Source organism: Ambystoma mexicanum, chromosome 4p, assembly GCF_040938575.1.
Source record: "Ambystoma mexicanum isolate Mex_15411 chromosome 4p, UKY_AmexF1_1, whole genome shotgun sequence".
Classification (NCBI taxonomy): domain Eukaryota; kingdom Metazoa; phylum Chordata; class Amphibia; order Caudata; family Ambystomatidae; genus Ambystoma; species Ambystoma mexicanum.
The window spans coordinates 30,468,009-30,483,535 of NC_090927.1; the positions used below are offsets into that span (position 1 = coordinate 30,468,009).

At 43.2% G+C, this 15,527-nt stretch overlaps 1 protein-coding gene across 1 annotated transcript in view; it reads right to left on the bottom strand.

The window, feature by feature from the left end:
* Window positions 1-14,771, bottom strand: part of B4GALNT2 (beta-1,4-N-acetyl-galactosaminyltransferase 2 (SID blood group)) — a 297,045-nt gene extending 282,274 nt beyond the window's left edge. Inside the window, exon 1 of the mRNA XM_069605292.1 lies at window positions 14,543-14,771. The gene's annotated coding sequence lies outside the window, so the exon portion shown is untranslated. The remainder of the gene's footprint in view (window positions 1-14,542) is intronic.
* Window positions 14,772-15,527: the final 756 nt, after the last annotated feature.

Here is a 15,527-nt window from a genome sequence, read left to right on the forward strand (position 1 = left end):
TGCCTTTAAATATACCACCTGTGTACAATACCACATGTATACAACCCTGCCTTTAAAGATACCACCTGTGTACAATACCACATGTATGTAACCCTGCCTTTAAATATGCCACCTGTGTACAATACCACATGTATGTAACCCTGCCTTTAAATATGCCACCTGTGTACAATACCACGTATATACAACCCTGCCTTTAAATATACCACCTGTGTACAATACCACGTGTATACAACCCTGCCTTTAAATATACCACCTGTGTACCATACCACGTGTATACAACCCTGCCTTTAAATATACCACCTGTGTACAATACCACGTGTATACAACCCTGCCTTTAAATATACCACCTGTGTACAATACCACGTGTATGTAACCCTGCCTTTAAATATACCACCTGTGTACAATACCACATGTATGTAACCCTGCCTTTAAATATACCACCTGTGTACAATACCACATGTATGCAACCCTGCCTTTAAATATGCCACCTGTGTACAATACCACATGTATGTAACCCTGCCTTTAAATATGCCACCTGTGTACAATACCACATGTATGCAACCCTGCCTTTAAATATGCCACCTGTGTACAATACCACATGTATACAACCCTGCCTTTAAATATACCATCTGTGTACAATACCACATGTATGTAACCCTGCCTTTAAATATACCACCTGTGTACAATACCACATGTATACAACCCTGCCTTTAAATATACCACCTGTGTACAATACATGTATGTAACTCTGCCTTTACACGTGCCACCTGTGTATAATACCAGCTGTGCATAACTCTGCCTTTACACGTGCCACCTGTGTATAATACCAGCTGTACATAACTCTGCCTTTACAAGTGCCACCTGGGTAAAATACATGCATATGCCAGTTGTGTACACTGTTAGGCAGAATCCTGTGCAGTTCCTTTAGGGAGCACTACAGAAGATTAAGACTACAGGTATATGCAATAAATCCCCTTTGGTATCAGTCTGTACCACACAGACTTAGTTGGTAGCTGTGGCTAAGCAGTCAGACTTATCTCAAGAGGGAGATGAGCAGTATTTAGGGTTTACACATTAGGACTACAGTACTATGGAACAAGGAAACACTGACCAAAGCTTTGTATCAAAAAGAATATATATATTTATTTTACACACTCTGATGTTCACACACAAATCACTATTAAAGCAAGTTAAAACAGTCAAGCAAAGCATACACAACTCCCTAATTAAATTGTAGACAAGTTTGAGCAAGAGTGAAAACTGAGCAAAATGACACAGTGCAAACCAAGCAGAAATGGCACTCTAACAATTTCTTCAGAGGGAGAGAAAGGTCAAGTTATAAAGCGTTAGACTCCTAAACACACCAGCAACACTTCCCAATTGGATTGTGAACAAATTAGGCAAGGCAGTACTTTAGCATAAGCAATACTTAGGTGAAAACCGAGCAAAATGGCACTTCAACAATATATAAAGGGGAAGGAAAGATGGTTGTAAGAGTTTAGGTGCATTAACACATTTCTTGATGAAAAGCAATCTAGAGAAGGCAGTTGGAACAGAATTAGCCAGAGTCAATAGGCCTGTGCCAGTGTCAGTGGTACGAGGCAGAGTGCCCAGGATCAAACGGTTCTAGTAGCTGCAGTCAAGTCTTTGTTTAACGGTTGAAAAGGAGGGTGCAGAAGGTAAAAAGACAATGTTAGACAATAGGGGCGGCCAGCCCAGAAGGTAAGTAAAGGATTTAAAACACCTTTAGCAGTACCCAACGAAATGGGAGGCCTGGCAGACCAATGTACCTTAAAAGTGGAAGAGGGTCCGTCGGTGGCGGTAGTTCCTGGCAGTTCCTGCAGTTTGGGAGATCCAGCAGAGGAAGAGAGGCTCTCGTCATGGAGGAAGGTTCGAGTCACTGCACTGCCCAGGGAAGAAGCCAGCCGCAGTGATGCCAAAACAGAATAAAAGGTACGCTCCTTTAAATCGCAGTCGTGGTGGACGGGTGCCTGGCTATCCGGTCTCCTAGTGCTTGGCACTGGCGATTCGACCAAGGCAGGTCCTGGAAGGAGATTGGCGAACCAGCTCAAGGGAAAAAGGCTCTTGCAGGTGAAGATCTTCTCTTGTCGTTGGAGAAAAGTGGTGAGGATCTGCAGCAGGGCTTCACCGGTGGTTCAGTTGTTGCAGATGTCTTCAGCTTCTCTCCTCTTCAGATTTCTTAGGTCCATTGGCGATGTCTTGTCCTCCAATCCTCAGATCCCTGATTTTATGCAGAAACCCCCCCCCATTCATACAGCCTAGCTGTCACTCACACAGCGGGCTGGTTATCCTGGTGGGATAAACCCCACCCTATCAGGGCAGAGTGTGACTTGGGTTGCTTAGGCAACCCAGTCCAGGGTACCTACTCCCCCTTCCACACATCCTGTCTACCCAAGACTCACTGGCGCATGAAGGAAGGCTTCTGTCCAGAAGCCCACCAAAAGGACGAACAAAGGGGCCCCGTCCTGGGTTTGGATTACAGAGCGAGACACGAGAAAGAAATATTATCAAAGATCTGGCAAAAAAACCCACCAGAGTAAAGTTAATAAAAAGATAAACCAGCGGTATGTGAAAGGCTGTCATAAAAAGTGGTAGCCTCGAACAATGGGAAAATCCCGTAGGAAAATATTTGTGGTTGAATATTAATGGTAGTAACCACTGCCACCAGCCAGAGACTTTGGAGAGAGGAACTGGACAGTACCCTCTCGAAATTGAACACCAGGGAAAAACTATTAACCCTTCCCAGTAACTCCATAGTAAGATGGTGTGTACTGGTTTTGTTCGTAACTATTGACTAGCAAAGTCAATGGTGACCTTACATGCCCTGGGAGACAGTAGTCAGTCCCAGGGTATGGCGTCTATGGTGGAGGGTCACTATGGCACCCCTGTGTTACTGCACGGAGGGTGCTGTGTAACACACGTGAATAAGATGATACCTATGGGGGTGAGAAAAACCCCATAGACCATAAGCACACAAATAGCCTCAAACACACATCAAAAATATGCCTAAGAGTGGGAAAAAGAGTCTCACTCTTAGCAGGAGAAAAAAATAAACCCTGGAAATCCAGCAAAGCTGCCGGGGGACTCTATATGTAAGGGAAATTAGCCTTTAAAGAGAATTCTCCCTAACATACACTACTTGTTGTACATAACTCTGCCTTTACAAGTGCCACCTGTGTACATTACCACATGTATATAACTCTACCTTTACATATGCTAGCTGGGTACAATACCAGTGCCACTGGTGTATAATACCAGCTGTATAAAACTCTGCCTTTATGTATGCCACCTGTGTACAATATCACATGTATATAATACTGCCTTTACATATGCCATGGGTGTACAATACCAGCTGTACATAACTCTGCCTTTACAAGTCCCACCTGTGAACATTACCACATGCATATAACTCTGCCTTACATATGCCACATGTGTAAAATACATGTACTTAACACTGCCTTTGCATATGCCACCTGTGTACACTACTTGTTGTACATAACTCTGCCTTTACATGTGCCACCGGTGTACAACACCAGCTGTACATAACTCTGCCTTTACAAGTGCCACCTGTGTACATTACCACATGTATATAACCCTGCCTTTACATGTGCCACCGGTGTACAACACCAGCTGTACATACCTCTGCCTTTACAATTGCCACCTGTGTACAATACATGTATATAACATTGCCTTTGCATTTGCCTCCTGTGTACAATACCAGCTGTACATAACTCTGCCTTTACAAGTGCCACTTGTGTAAAATACATGTATTTAACATTGCCTTTGCATATGCCAGTTGTGTACACTACTTGTTGTGCAAACTCTGCCTTTACAAGTGCCACTTGTGGACATTACCATACGTATATAACTCTGCCTTTACATATGCTACCAGTGTGCAATACCAGCTGTACATAACTCTGCCTTTACAAGTGCCACTTGTGGACATTACCATACGTATATAACTCTGCCTTTACATATGCTACCAGTGTGCAATACCAGCTGTACATAACTCTGCCTTTACAAGTGCCACTTGTGGACATTACCATACGTATATAACTCTGCCTTTACATATGCTACCTGTGTACAATACCACATGCATATAACACTGCCTTTACAAGAGCCACAGGTGTACAATGCCAGATGAATATAACTCTACCTTTACATATGCCACCACGGTACAATACCACATGTATATAACACCGCCTTTACATATGCCACCTTTGTAGAATACATGCATATAACACTATGTTTGCAAGCAACACCTATGTACAAAACCACCCACAGCCCTTCTATCCTTCACCCACATACCCCCCACCCCACACAGAGCTGGGGCACAGCCATAATATAATGACTTAGGACAGTAAAATGACTGTGATAAAACAAATTGTTTATTATAACAACTACACTGAAAACATTTTAACATTAAAAAGGAAATTAAATAATCAATGTGAATTACATACTGTATACCTCCTTTCTGGGTGTTACCGACGTATCCATACTGCAGACCTCCTTTACAGGGAAGTGTCTGCGTGTTACCGACGTATCCATACTGTAGACCTCCTTTACATGGAAGTGTCTGACTGCTACAGACTTATCCATACTGTTGACCTCCTTTACATGGAAGTGTCTGCGTGTTACCGACTTATCCATACTGTAGACCTCCTTACATGGAAGTATCTGAGTGTTACCGACTTATCCATATTGTATACCTCCTTTACATGGAAGTGTCTAAGTGCTACACACTTATCCATACTGTAAACCTCCTTTACAGTGAAGTGTCTGAGTGTTACCGACGTATCCATACTGTAGACCTCCTTTACATGGAAGTGTCTGAGTGTTACCGACTTATCCATACTGTAGACCTCCTTTACATGAACGAGTCTGAGTGCTACAGACTTATCCATACTGGAGACATCCTTTACATGGAAGTGTCTGCGTGTTACTGACGTATCCATACTGTAGACCTCCTTTACATGGAAGTGTCTCAGTGCTACAGACTTATCCATACTGTAGACCTCCTTTACACGGAAGTGTCTGGGTGTTACCGACTTATCCATACTGTAGACCTCCTTTACATGGAAGTATCTGAGTGTTACCGACTTATCCATCCTGTAGACCTCCTTTACATGGAAGTGTCTGAGTGTTACTATCTTATCCATACTGTAGACCTCCTTTACATGGAATTGCCTGAGTGCTACAGACTTATCCATACTGCAGATCTCCTTTACATGGAAGTCTCTGAGTGCTAACGACTTATCCATACTGTAGACCTCCTTTACATGGAAGTGTCTGAGTGCTACAAACTTATCCATACTGTAGACCTCCTTTACATGGAAGTGTCTTGTTACCGATTTATCCATACTGTAGACCTCCTTTACATGGAAGTGTCTGAGTGCTACAGACCTATCCATGCCATAGACCTCCTTTACATGGAAGTGTCTGAGTGTTACAGACTTATCCATGCTGTAGACCTCCTTTACATTGTGAAAAAAAATCCAAATATAGAGGCTGAGTACCCCAAAAGTAAATACACCGAACACGGGTTACAAAGGAACATACAAATATCTTTATTTTATACTGAACAGTTTTCCAAGAAAAGTAACAGAGTGGTTCACTATGTTCAGTGAGAGACGCTGTACATTAGAATTCGTCGCTCTTTTATACCATTTGCGAACATGATGTCCAACCCTACTTCGGGTTAATATTCCTCTAATAAATTACTGATCTAGGGTTCATGCCGAGTTCGCATATCCACATGCAACTAGTTTGCCTTTAATACATATGTCAACAAGCCTACACAGCAACTGTGTATTTTGGGATTTCTCATACAGGTCTTCTCAAACATTAATACAATGTAGTTAAACAAGTGTTCTCAGTTTAGTATTTGAATACATTGTTCTTAACATATGCTCGCGGATTAGTTTCATTGTCACGAGTAATCCTTTACACACAGGTCATCAAAGGACAAGGTCTCAGTTCACGACCTCAAAAAGCGGCCTGCAGGCAAGTTACATATTAATTACACACAGAGGTCAAGACGGCCATGTTGTATTTCGGAATAACATCGTCCACCATTTTAACTCACAGGGTGACTTTACAGAGAGAACCTAAAATGGCAGTTTACATTGATTCTAAGGTTAGGACCTTACAACACAGATTTCTTCGCAAGTGGCTTACAAGCAGATTGGCGTAGGCCAATATACATATATTCGTTGCAATAGGAGGTATGATATAATTTCCCGTTTGACAAACGCTCCTTTTGGCCTATGCCAAGTGCTAAACTGCTTCGGATCTCCTTGCAAATAACTCCATACATCATCGTCCATGCACCCTGAATCACTGTCAGAAATATCTATTGCCATCAGATCATTCGCTAAAATTTCCTTTAACACGTATTCCTTGGAGGTTTTAACCGGGGCATACACTTTATGTCCTATCGTACCTATCACTTGTGCGCAACATCCCCCTAGCATTGAACATATACTAGGGAGACATTGGATACAATAACAAAGGAACAACAGAATTCCCAAAATGATCAGTAAGACCAAAAGTACCTTCCAACCCCAAGATCGCAAGAAGTCCCATTACCAAGCACTAAGATCCCAGTTTCCCTCGGGAACATGCACTTCTGAACTAAGGACGTGCAGATTCTGTATTTCCTTGAAGATAGTTGGGGTGGAATCTGGTGCGAAAACACAGCAAGCGGACCCCACTAATTTACACACTCCACCACGTTCAGCAAGAATGACATCTAATGCCATTCGGTTCTGAAGCGCTACTAGTCTTATCACTTTCTGTTCTAATGTCATATTATAGAGTATGTCCGTGGTTCGGTTGATGGTTCTCTCCAGTACTCTCGCTAGTCTTCTGATATCTTCGGAATTCGCTATCTGCCCCCAAAATGGCACAAATGATTTTGCTACATCTCCCAAGATTTGTGCTGGAGTGTGACCATTCTCGTCCCGCCGTGGACGAGTTTTTGAAACCTCTTCTGTGCTAGCTATAAACTCCCCAGGTAACAGGATCCCTAGATAACAGGTTCCCTGCCAATCCCTGGGCAACCATGGAAATGCTACATTACCGCAAACAAAGTAGACAGGTTCGCCTACATACAAAGGTCTGTCTTCCCCAGCCAAATTTGCTACGTTGGCACAACCTCTAAAATCTCCCATTGATTGAGTACCATTCCTCTGTATGCAAAAAGGAACTGAATCTGGGCTATGGTTAACAGTGTAAGAAGGAGGCATGGCATCCTTATTGCCTATCAGAGCCATCTTAAAGGAAATCAAAGATTGGAAAGGACGAGACAGTCTGTCAGAAGGCCTAATAGAAGCAACGTTGAGCTTACTCCTATTTGTGAAAAGCGAGCATCCCAGGGGAGTCAGAACACGTTTCTCAAAGCTATTCAAATTAGTACCATCAAAGTTCCTCGAGATGCTATTGTTCTAACGGCCAAAGAACAGTGCTCTAAGAGAAGCATAACAAGCAGTTGTCAAAGGTAAAAGTATGAATGTACCAACCTAGCCCCTTATCCCCGTGTTGCGGTAAATGTGAGCAGACCCAACAGTTGGACTTATTAAAAATGGCATGCGTGGCATTCATGATAAGTAGCAGAATATTATTGTGGTACCTTTGTCTATGCTGGAAGTTCCTAGGGGACAGAGTATGCAAATGTACAAAGGGAGTAAGAACAGTAGGTACATTTTCAGTTGGTAACAAGGACTCTAAAGGATGAGTTTCCTCGAGGTACCATAAGCCTAAGACAGTGACTATTATAAAACCAAATATTATTATAAGAACACAGCAATACGTTTTCGGGGGCCCAAGTGTTTTGTCCATGATCCCGGCTGGTCACACAATCATTTACAAGTCCGATACGAGCAGTAGTCTTCAAACAGAAACCCCCAATGTTCGTTGCTGGCGACCTCCCGGCTGCGCGACTTCTTAGTCCTTCCACAACCCTAGCCAACAGAATCCCCTTTCTCAAATTTGGGCAAAAACAAGTCCTCGATCATCCTTTCCTTCTCCGAATGCACAGCGAACCGTGCCGTAAGTCTATCAGATGCACAACAAAACCGTGCCGTAAGTCTATCTTCTTGGACGCAGATTGTACCTTGCGTTTCCCGGTACTGATTGATCTGGAAACAATGTGTCATCACTTCCTGTTGGAAGTAACGTATCAGAAACAAGTGAAGATGCCGAATTTGAAACAGCAGTTTCCGGAAGCAAAACCTTTGGAGAGTGTGGAGACAAAATGGCAGGTTTCCCAAGCCTCACGGGCTCAGAAAGATTCTCTGATACACTCTTAGCGCTATCTACTGCTTTGGGATCGTCGGTTGTAGTGTTAGCAAGGGGTTCTGTTTCTTCTGTATCGTGTGGCACTGGGTGAGGAAGTTTCTTGACATGCGACGCCTTGATCCGATTCTTTCTGCCAGAGACCCGCACTGCTGTCTGTGTGACCAACAGGACCTGGAATGGGCCCCCCCAGTGAGGTGCAAGGCAGGAAGACCGCTCAAATGCCTTGATGAGCACCCAGCTCCCAGGCCGTATGCTGTGGCCCGGTCCCTCGTATCGCATAGGTAAAGCCTCTCGCACCTGGTGATAAATCAAATACAGGTTTTTAGTCAATTGGCTGCAATAATCTGAAAGTAATACATTTTCAACATTTCTCAAAGATCTACATTTAGGAAGGTTCCAGATATTGGCAGGTCTCCCCATTACCACCTCAAATGGAGAGAGTCCAGTCTTAGTTTGAGGGGTTGTACGCATGGCTAATAACACGATCGGTAAGGCGTCCGGCCATTTTAATTTAGTGCCGGCACACGTCTTAGCGAGCTTGTTCTTGATGATACCATTGTCTTTCTACTAGTCCGGTGCTCTGAGCGTGTCTGGCCAAATGGAACCGTTTGTCGATCTGTAATGCCGCACATATCTGCAGAATTACAGCAGCGACAAAATGTGGACCATTGTCTGACCAGATGACTCTTGGTAGCCCGAACCGCGGGAAGTATTCTTTTAACATGGTTTTCGCAGTAGTCATGGCTGTAACATCTTTGACAGGGAAAGCCTTAACCCATTTACTAAAAGCACATATGACCACTAATACATAATTCATATTGTTGCACCGTTCCATTTCAATAAAGTAGAAATGGATGACTTCAAAGGGGATAGAGGGTGGCCCAAAACTTCCCCTTGGAGTTGCTGTCCCCTTTCCCACATTATGTTTAGGCAAATCATGCAGTCCTGAACATAGCGCTGGGCAATTTTCGAAATTTGGTCATTTGCCCAAACTTTCTCTAACATTTTCGTGACTTTCTGGGCACATATATGCGTAGGACCAGGGCCATGATGACCATCATCATTACATAAGCGTCAGGAAGTAGCCATTTCCCTTCATCTATGTCCACCCAACACCCGTCATCATCGAGTTTCTCCAAGCCTTCAGCCCACCTCTTGGATTCTTCTAACATGGCATCGGCTTGGATATCCCGTACAGACCCAACACCCTCGTCCATTGCATAGGCATTTACAGTCTCCCTTGAAACATACATCTCCGTAAAGAGATCGGTAGCAGTATGTCTAGCTATCTGATCAGCGAAAGCATTCCCTTTTCCTATGTCATCTGTAATCTTTCAATGTTTTGCACATTTTATGGTGGCTAACTGAGTAGGGAGCGCAAGCACTGAGAGCAGTTGTACTATTAGGGAGCCATGTTGGATTTTGGTGCCATGTGAAGTTAAGAACCCTCTCTCTGGCCAAAGTCTCTCAAAGTTGTGAAACACCCCAAAGGCAAACTGACTATCAGTATATATGTTTACTGTCAGCCCTTCAGAAAGTTCACAAGCTCGGGTCAATGCTATAATCTCTGCGGCCTGCCGGGAGTTATGCGTGATTCTCTTGGTTTCCACAAACGTGCTTAATGTGGTGATTGCATAAGCAGCTGTGGATGTACCATCCCGAAGTTTGAAGCAGGAGCCATCACAAAACAGCTCTCCTTGCGGATTATTCAAAGGAGTGTCTTTCAAATCAATTCTACCCTTTGTCTCTTGTTCGGTAGTATACAGACAGTCATGTGACTCTTCATCGCTGCAAGTGGTACCTTGTGGTAAAGGTAGGAGTTCAGCTGGATTAAGAACACAACACCTCTTAATTTGGATGTGAGGAGCAAACAAGATCAATTCATATCTCGTCAACCGTGCGGAAGTGAGGTATTGCGTTTGGGTTCGGTTCAGTAGAACATCTACAGAGTGAGGCACCATCAGGGTTAGATCATGGCCTAGGACCATTCCCTCACTCTGTTTTACAGACGCAGCAGCAGCAGCGACAGCTCGCAAACATCTTGGCAAAGCACATGCTACAGGATCAAGGGTGGAAGAAAAGTAACCGCACGGCCTATTCTTCCCTCCATGTTCCTGCGTTAATACAGCCAAAGCACATCCATCACATTCATGCACAAACAACACAAAGGCCTTTTCATAGTTTGGTGTGCCCAAAACTGGTGCAGAGCATAATGCAGTCTTAAGCAAGTCAAACGATTGCTGGTGTTCCGCGTTCCTTGGCAATGGCGAAGAAATGCCCTTCTTCGTCAAAGCCAACATTGGTTTGATCACTAGTGAAAAATGTGGGATCCACAACCTACAGTAAGAAGCCATACCTATCAAGGCTCTAACTTCCTTCTGTTTATTTGGGACAGGCATGCCAGAAATGTGTTTTATTCTTTCAGGTGTCAATCTTCTTCCCTCCTTTGACAGGAGATAGCCTAAATAGGCGACCTCCTGGCAACAATATTGAAACTTTTTAAGTGAAGCTTTGTGACCATGTTTAGCTATATGAACAAGCAACAACACAGTGCCCTCCTTACAGGCACTCTCAGAGTCAGCAGCTAAAAGCAGGTCATCAACATATTGAAGCAATGTACAAGTAGAGGGCAGTTCAAGGGTTTCAAGCTGTTCTTTCAAAGCCCTACTGTAGATGCTAGGACTCTCTGTGTAACTTTGAGGTGCACGAGTAAATGTGAACGAGCGTCCCCCTAAGGTGAACGCGAACAAGTATCTACTATCCTTGTGTATAGGAATACTAAAGAAAGCATTCTTCAGGTCCACAACACTAAAATAAGTAGCTGCAGCTGGAATCATTGTCAAGATTGTCGTCACATCAGGCACAATTGGAAATTGCGGAGCGACGACTTTATTAATGGCACATAAATCAATTACGAAACGGAATGGAATTGCATTATCAACTTTCTTGTACACGGGTAAAATCGGACTATTGCACAAACTTCCTCAATCACCCCACGATGCACAAAATCAGAAACAATGCATTTCAAAGCTCGCTCGCCCTCAACTGAAATCTTATACTGGGGAATGCGTGGCAGCTCAATTCCATGTTTCAAGACTATCTTAACAGGTTTAATCTGCAAAACACCAACATCATTGTCGTCAACAGCCCATAAGCACTCTGGTACATCACTGGATTCTGGCGGCAAAGGTCTAGTTAAGAACTGAGAGACAGAAAGTTGCTTTGGTGAAATCGTCAAGCGCACTCCATCGGATGAACAATAAATTATTGCATTTAATTTTTTCAATAGATTTAAACCCAGCAAATTCTCTCCACAATTTGAAGTCAAAAGGAATGGACAGTGGTCCGTAAAAGGACCCAAAGAAATAGGTACCGGAGAAGAAACCGGACAAACAACTGGTGTGCCAGAAAACCCTAGAGAAACATTAGTTTGCCCTGACAGTGGAATGTTTGGAACCCGTGAATGATCAATGGAACACTTCTGTGCTCCAGTATCTATCAAAAACTGATGTTTCCTATTTCCTACTACCATTTCAACGTAGGGACTAGGTGTAGGTTCCAAACCCTGCTTCAGGCAATCCTAACGAAACAGAATATCATCAAAAGGAAGCTCTTCAGATAGATATGCAGCAGAAGGATGATCAAATATGTTCCTAGTATCCACACTTGCAGTCTGATTATCCTGTGAGAAAGGTTGCTGAGGATCCTGTGCAAACTGACCTCTACCAGGGCCCCCTAGACCCAGGTGACCTCTGGATCGTCTACCCATATTCCCAAATGTGTTATTCGACCTCTGTCGAAGGACGGGGCATTGTGCATGCCAATGACCCTCTTGTCGACAATAGGCACACTGGTTAATGTTCACAGGACCCAAGGGCACATTCCCTTGTGGAACATACTGACATCTAATCTGCGAACTACCCCCTCTGGGGCCTCTAGCAATTTTCTGTAATAATACTTCAGTCTTTAAATCACCTTTTTGTTTTTCAACTCTATCTTTTTCATTGTTGACACGATTCTCGTAGTACTGAGCCATGTGCAGTACTTCTGATGGGACTTCGCCTGCCAAGCGCTCTCAGAATCTTTTCCCAGACTCTGTGCCTAAGTCTTGTCCGCTGAAATCCGAGAATACCTGTTCAAACCGATTAAAGAACTCGGTAGCACCCTCAGACTTCCCTTGGACACAGGCCGTAAGTTTGTCCCAAATAATTCTTTTCTCAGGAATTATGGTCTTCAATTTTGCAATGATTCTATCAGGCAAAGTTAGAATCACCTGGGGCGGTCTTTCACCAGCTGGCCTTTCTCCATCGAATCTAGTTATGTTCGCCCATGTATCTCCCAACCCTGCTACGTTGTCTATAGTCCTAACTTGTTTCCACAAATCTATGGGCAGGAGTACAGGAAATAACAAATCAATATCACCTAGGGTGAATACTGAGGACTGCAAGACGGACCCTATTTCTTTATAGAATCCTGTCGGATTTTTCCTAATATCAGGAATAGATTGTCTAATAGTATTCACTTCCTGTCTTGAGAACGGGACATGAAAAAACTGTGATACATAATGTGCAGGTCCACAGCGACTATACCCGCCGCAGCATCGGCCGAAATCTCAACCTTCGGGACAAATGTCGGAGGAACCTCTCTCATAGGCAACTGAGAAGTAGGCAACTCCGAACGCTTACTAAGCAACAGAGCTAAATCGAGCGCTAAAGCAGTCGAAGAAGTGTCAAGTGAAAAAGCTCTCTTATAAATACTTAATAACTCTGTGGGACAACTATTTTTTCTCTTTACACAATCATCCTGCAGGTGCTCTATCATTACCTGTATCACTCTCCTCTGCATTTCTGGCGTATACTGACTGTATGTGTCATATACCTCAACTGGAGTTATCGACATATCTGAAATCCATCTAAGAGCGTCTTTCGTACAAATTTGTGCTTCCTCAGATATTGATTTACAACAAGGAAGGAACCGTTTCTGTACATATATACATTCCCCCTCGTCATCCTCATTCTGTAACCTTTCCAACTCCTTTCTATACCCAAATAACCTCTCAACATGCTCATTAACTTTCTCCATAGTGTCTCTTGAAAACGCTAAAGTGTTTAGATCTCTTAACCCTTGCGGGTGATCTGTATTATTTAATTTGCCCCACATTACATATAAAAGAATCCCTAATCCTTCAATAAAAAAAATGTTTCTCAGGAAAATTATCCATATTAAAAAGTGTGGCAAAAACATTAGCTTGATCTTCTCTCTCCATACAATTATTAGCCCATGCAATCAAATCCTGTTTCCTCTCTGGTGGTACAGTATTGCGGGTGACAACCCTTGACCCCACACCCTGATCGGCTACAAGCGGCACAAGACCACTTTGAAGAGGGGGAGCAGGCAAATTCAATGGAGGTACTGTTACTGGTGCAATAAGAAGGGGTGGAGGAATAGGTGGAGGAACAGTAACTGGAGGAAGAGGAACATTAGGAGGAGCAGGAACAACAGGAAGAGGCAAAGCAGCGGGAAGAGGAACATACGGAGGTGGAGCAGAGGCACCAGTCCTTCGTTCATTTAACAATTTGTCGATTAATTTGTCGGAAACATGAAGTTCTTTAGAAGGATATATTTTCTGAATTCCAAGTAAGAAAGCCCTATCCATATTCCTAGTCGACTCAGAATGTTTAGCTTGATCATATAATAATTATTTTTTGGCGTTCGTCTTATAACGGCGCGCATGTTTTTCTCTACTCTTAAATTGCTGCAACGCTTCTTTTTTCCAATTCTGCAAAACATCGAATGCTGCAGGTCTAGCCTTTTTCTTTAATAGAATTGACTCTAAATACTCAATATGAGGGATTGGAAAACTACCATTGGTTGGCAACTGAAGTTCAGAGGCATGTCTGGTTTGTCTGTGTCAAATATCATTAAACACTATACTTCCAATGCCATGCTCACAGTACATAGTACTCACCGGCGACCCCTCCTGTGGTGCTGGATGGCTAAATTCCAAAGATTGTCTATCGCTGCGTAACAACGCCCTGAAGCAGGTAGACAATTTCCCAGCCATATCAAATTATTGGTGTTACCTGGTCAATAATTGTGTCTGCAGATGCAATACGGCAAAATCAAATTATCAGGATTATTTAAGAGTCGGGTCAAGACCCACCTGATCGATTCCTAAGGAGGTCCGATCGGATTACAAAGAATCTTACCTAACTGATCTTACCTCGTGTTTGGTGATTTCGGCAAATCTGCCTGCTTCGATAAGTGGACCCTCGTCAAGATGCCGTCTCGGACCACAAGCTAATCGTCCAGGGATCGGGTCATGCAGCGCTGCTGAGGTGTCGTGTCTCGTTCAGTAGGGGCCCCTTATTTTGTCACATTGTCTGATCCCGGTCCGATAGCGAGGGTCAACCTTCGATAATCCAGCATCAATCTTGAGGGTCCCTATTCGGGCACCAACTGTGAAAACAAAATCAAAATATCGAGGCTGAGTACCCCAAAAGGAAATACACCGAACACGGGTTACAAAGGAACATATAAAGATCTTTATTTTAAACTATATACTGAATAGTTTTCCAAGAAAAGTAACAGATAGCTATCAGCCCTCAGTACAACACAACAAACTCCAGCGTGGTTCAGTGAGAGACACTGTACATTAGAATTCGTTGCTCTTTTATACCATTTGCGAACATGATGTCCAACCCTACTTCGGGTTAATATTCCTCTAATACATTACTGATCTAGGGTTCATGCCGAGTTTGCATATCCACATGAAACTAGTTTGCCTTTAATACATACGTCAACAAGCCTACACGGCAACTGTGTATTTTGGGATTTCTCATACAGTTCTTCTCAAACATTAATACAATGTAGTTAAACAAGTGTTCTCAGTTCAGTATTTGAATACATTGTTCTTAACATATGCTCGCGGATTAGTTTCATTGGCGCCAGTTTAACGACGGACAAGGTCTCAGTTCACGACCTCAACAAGTGGCCTGCAGGCAATTTACATATTAATTACACACAGAGGTCAAGACGGCCATGTTGTATTTCGGAATGACATCGTCCACCATTTTAACTCACAGGGTGACTTTACAGAGAGAACCTAAAATGGCGGATTGACCTAAAATGGTGTTTTACATTGATTCTAAGGTCAGGACTTTGCAACACGGATTTCTTCGCAAGTGGCTTACAAGCAGCTTGGCGTA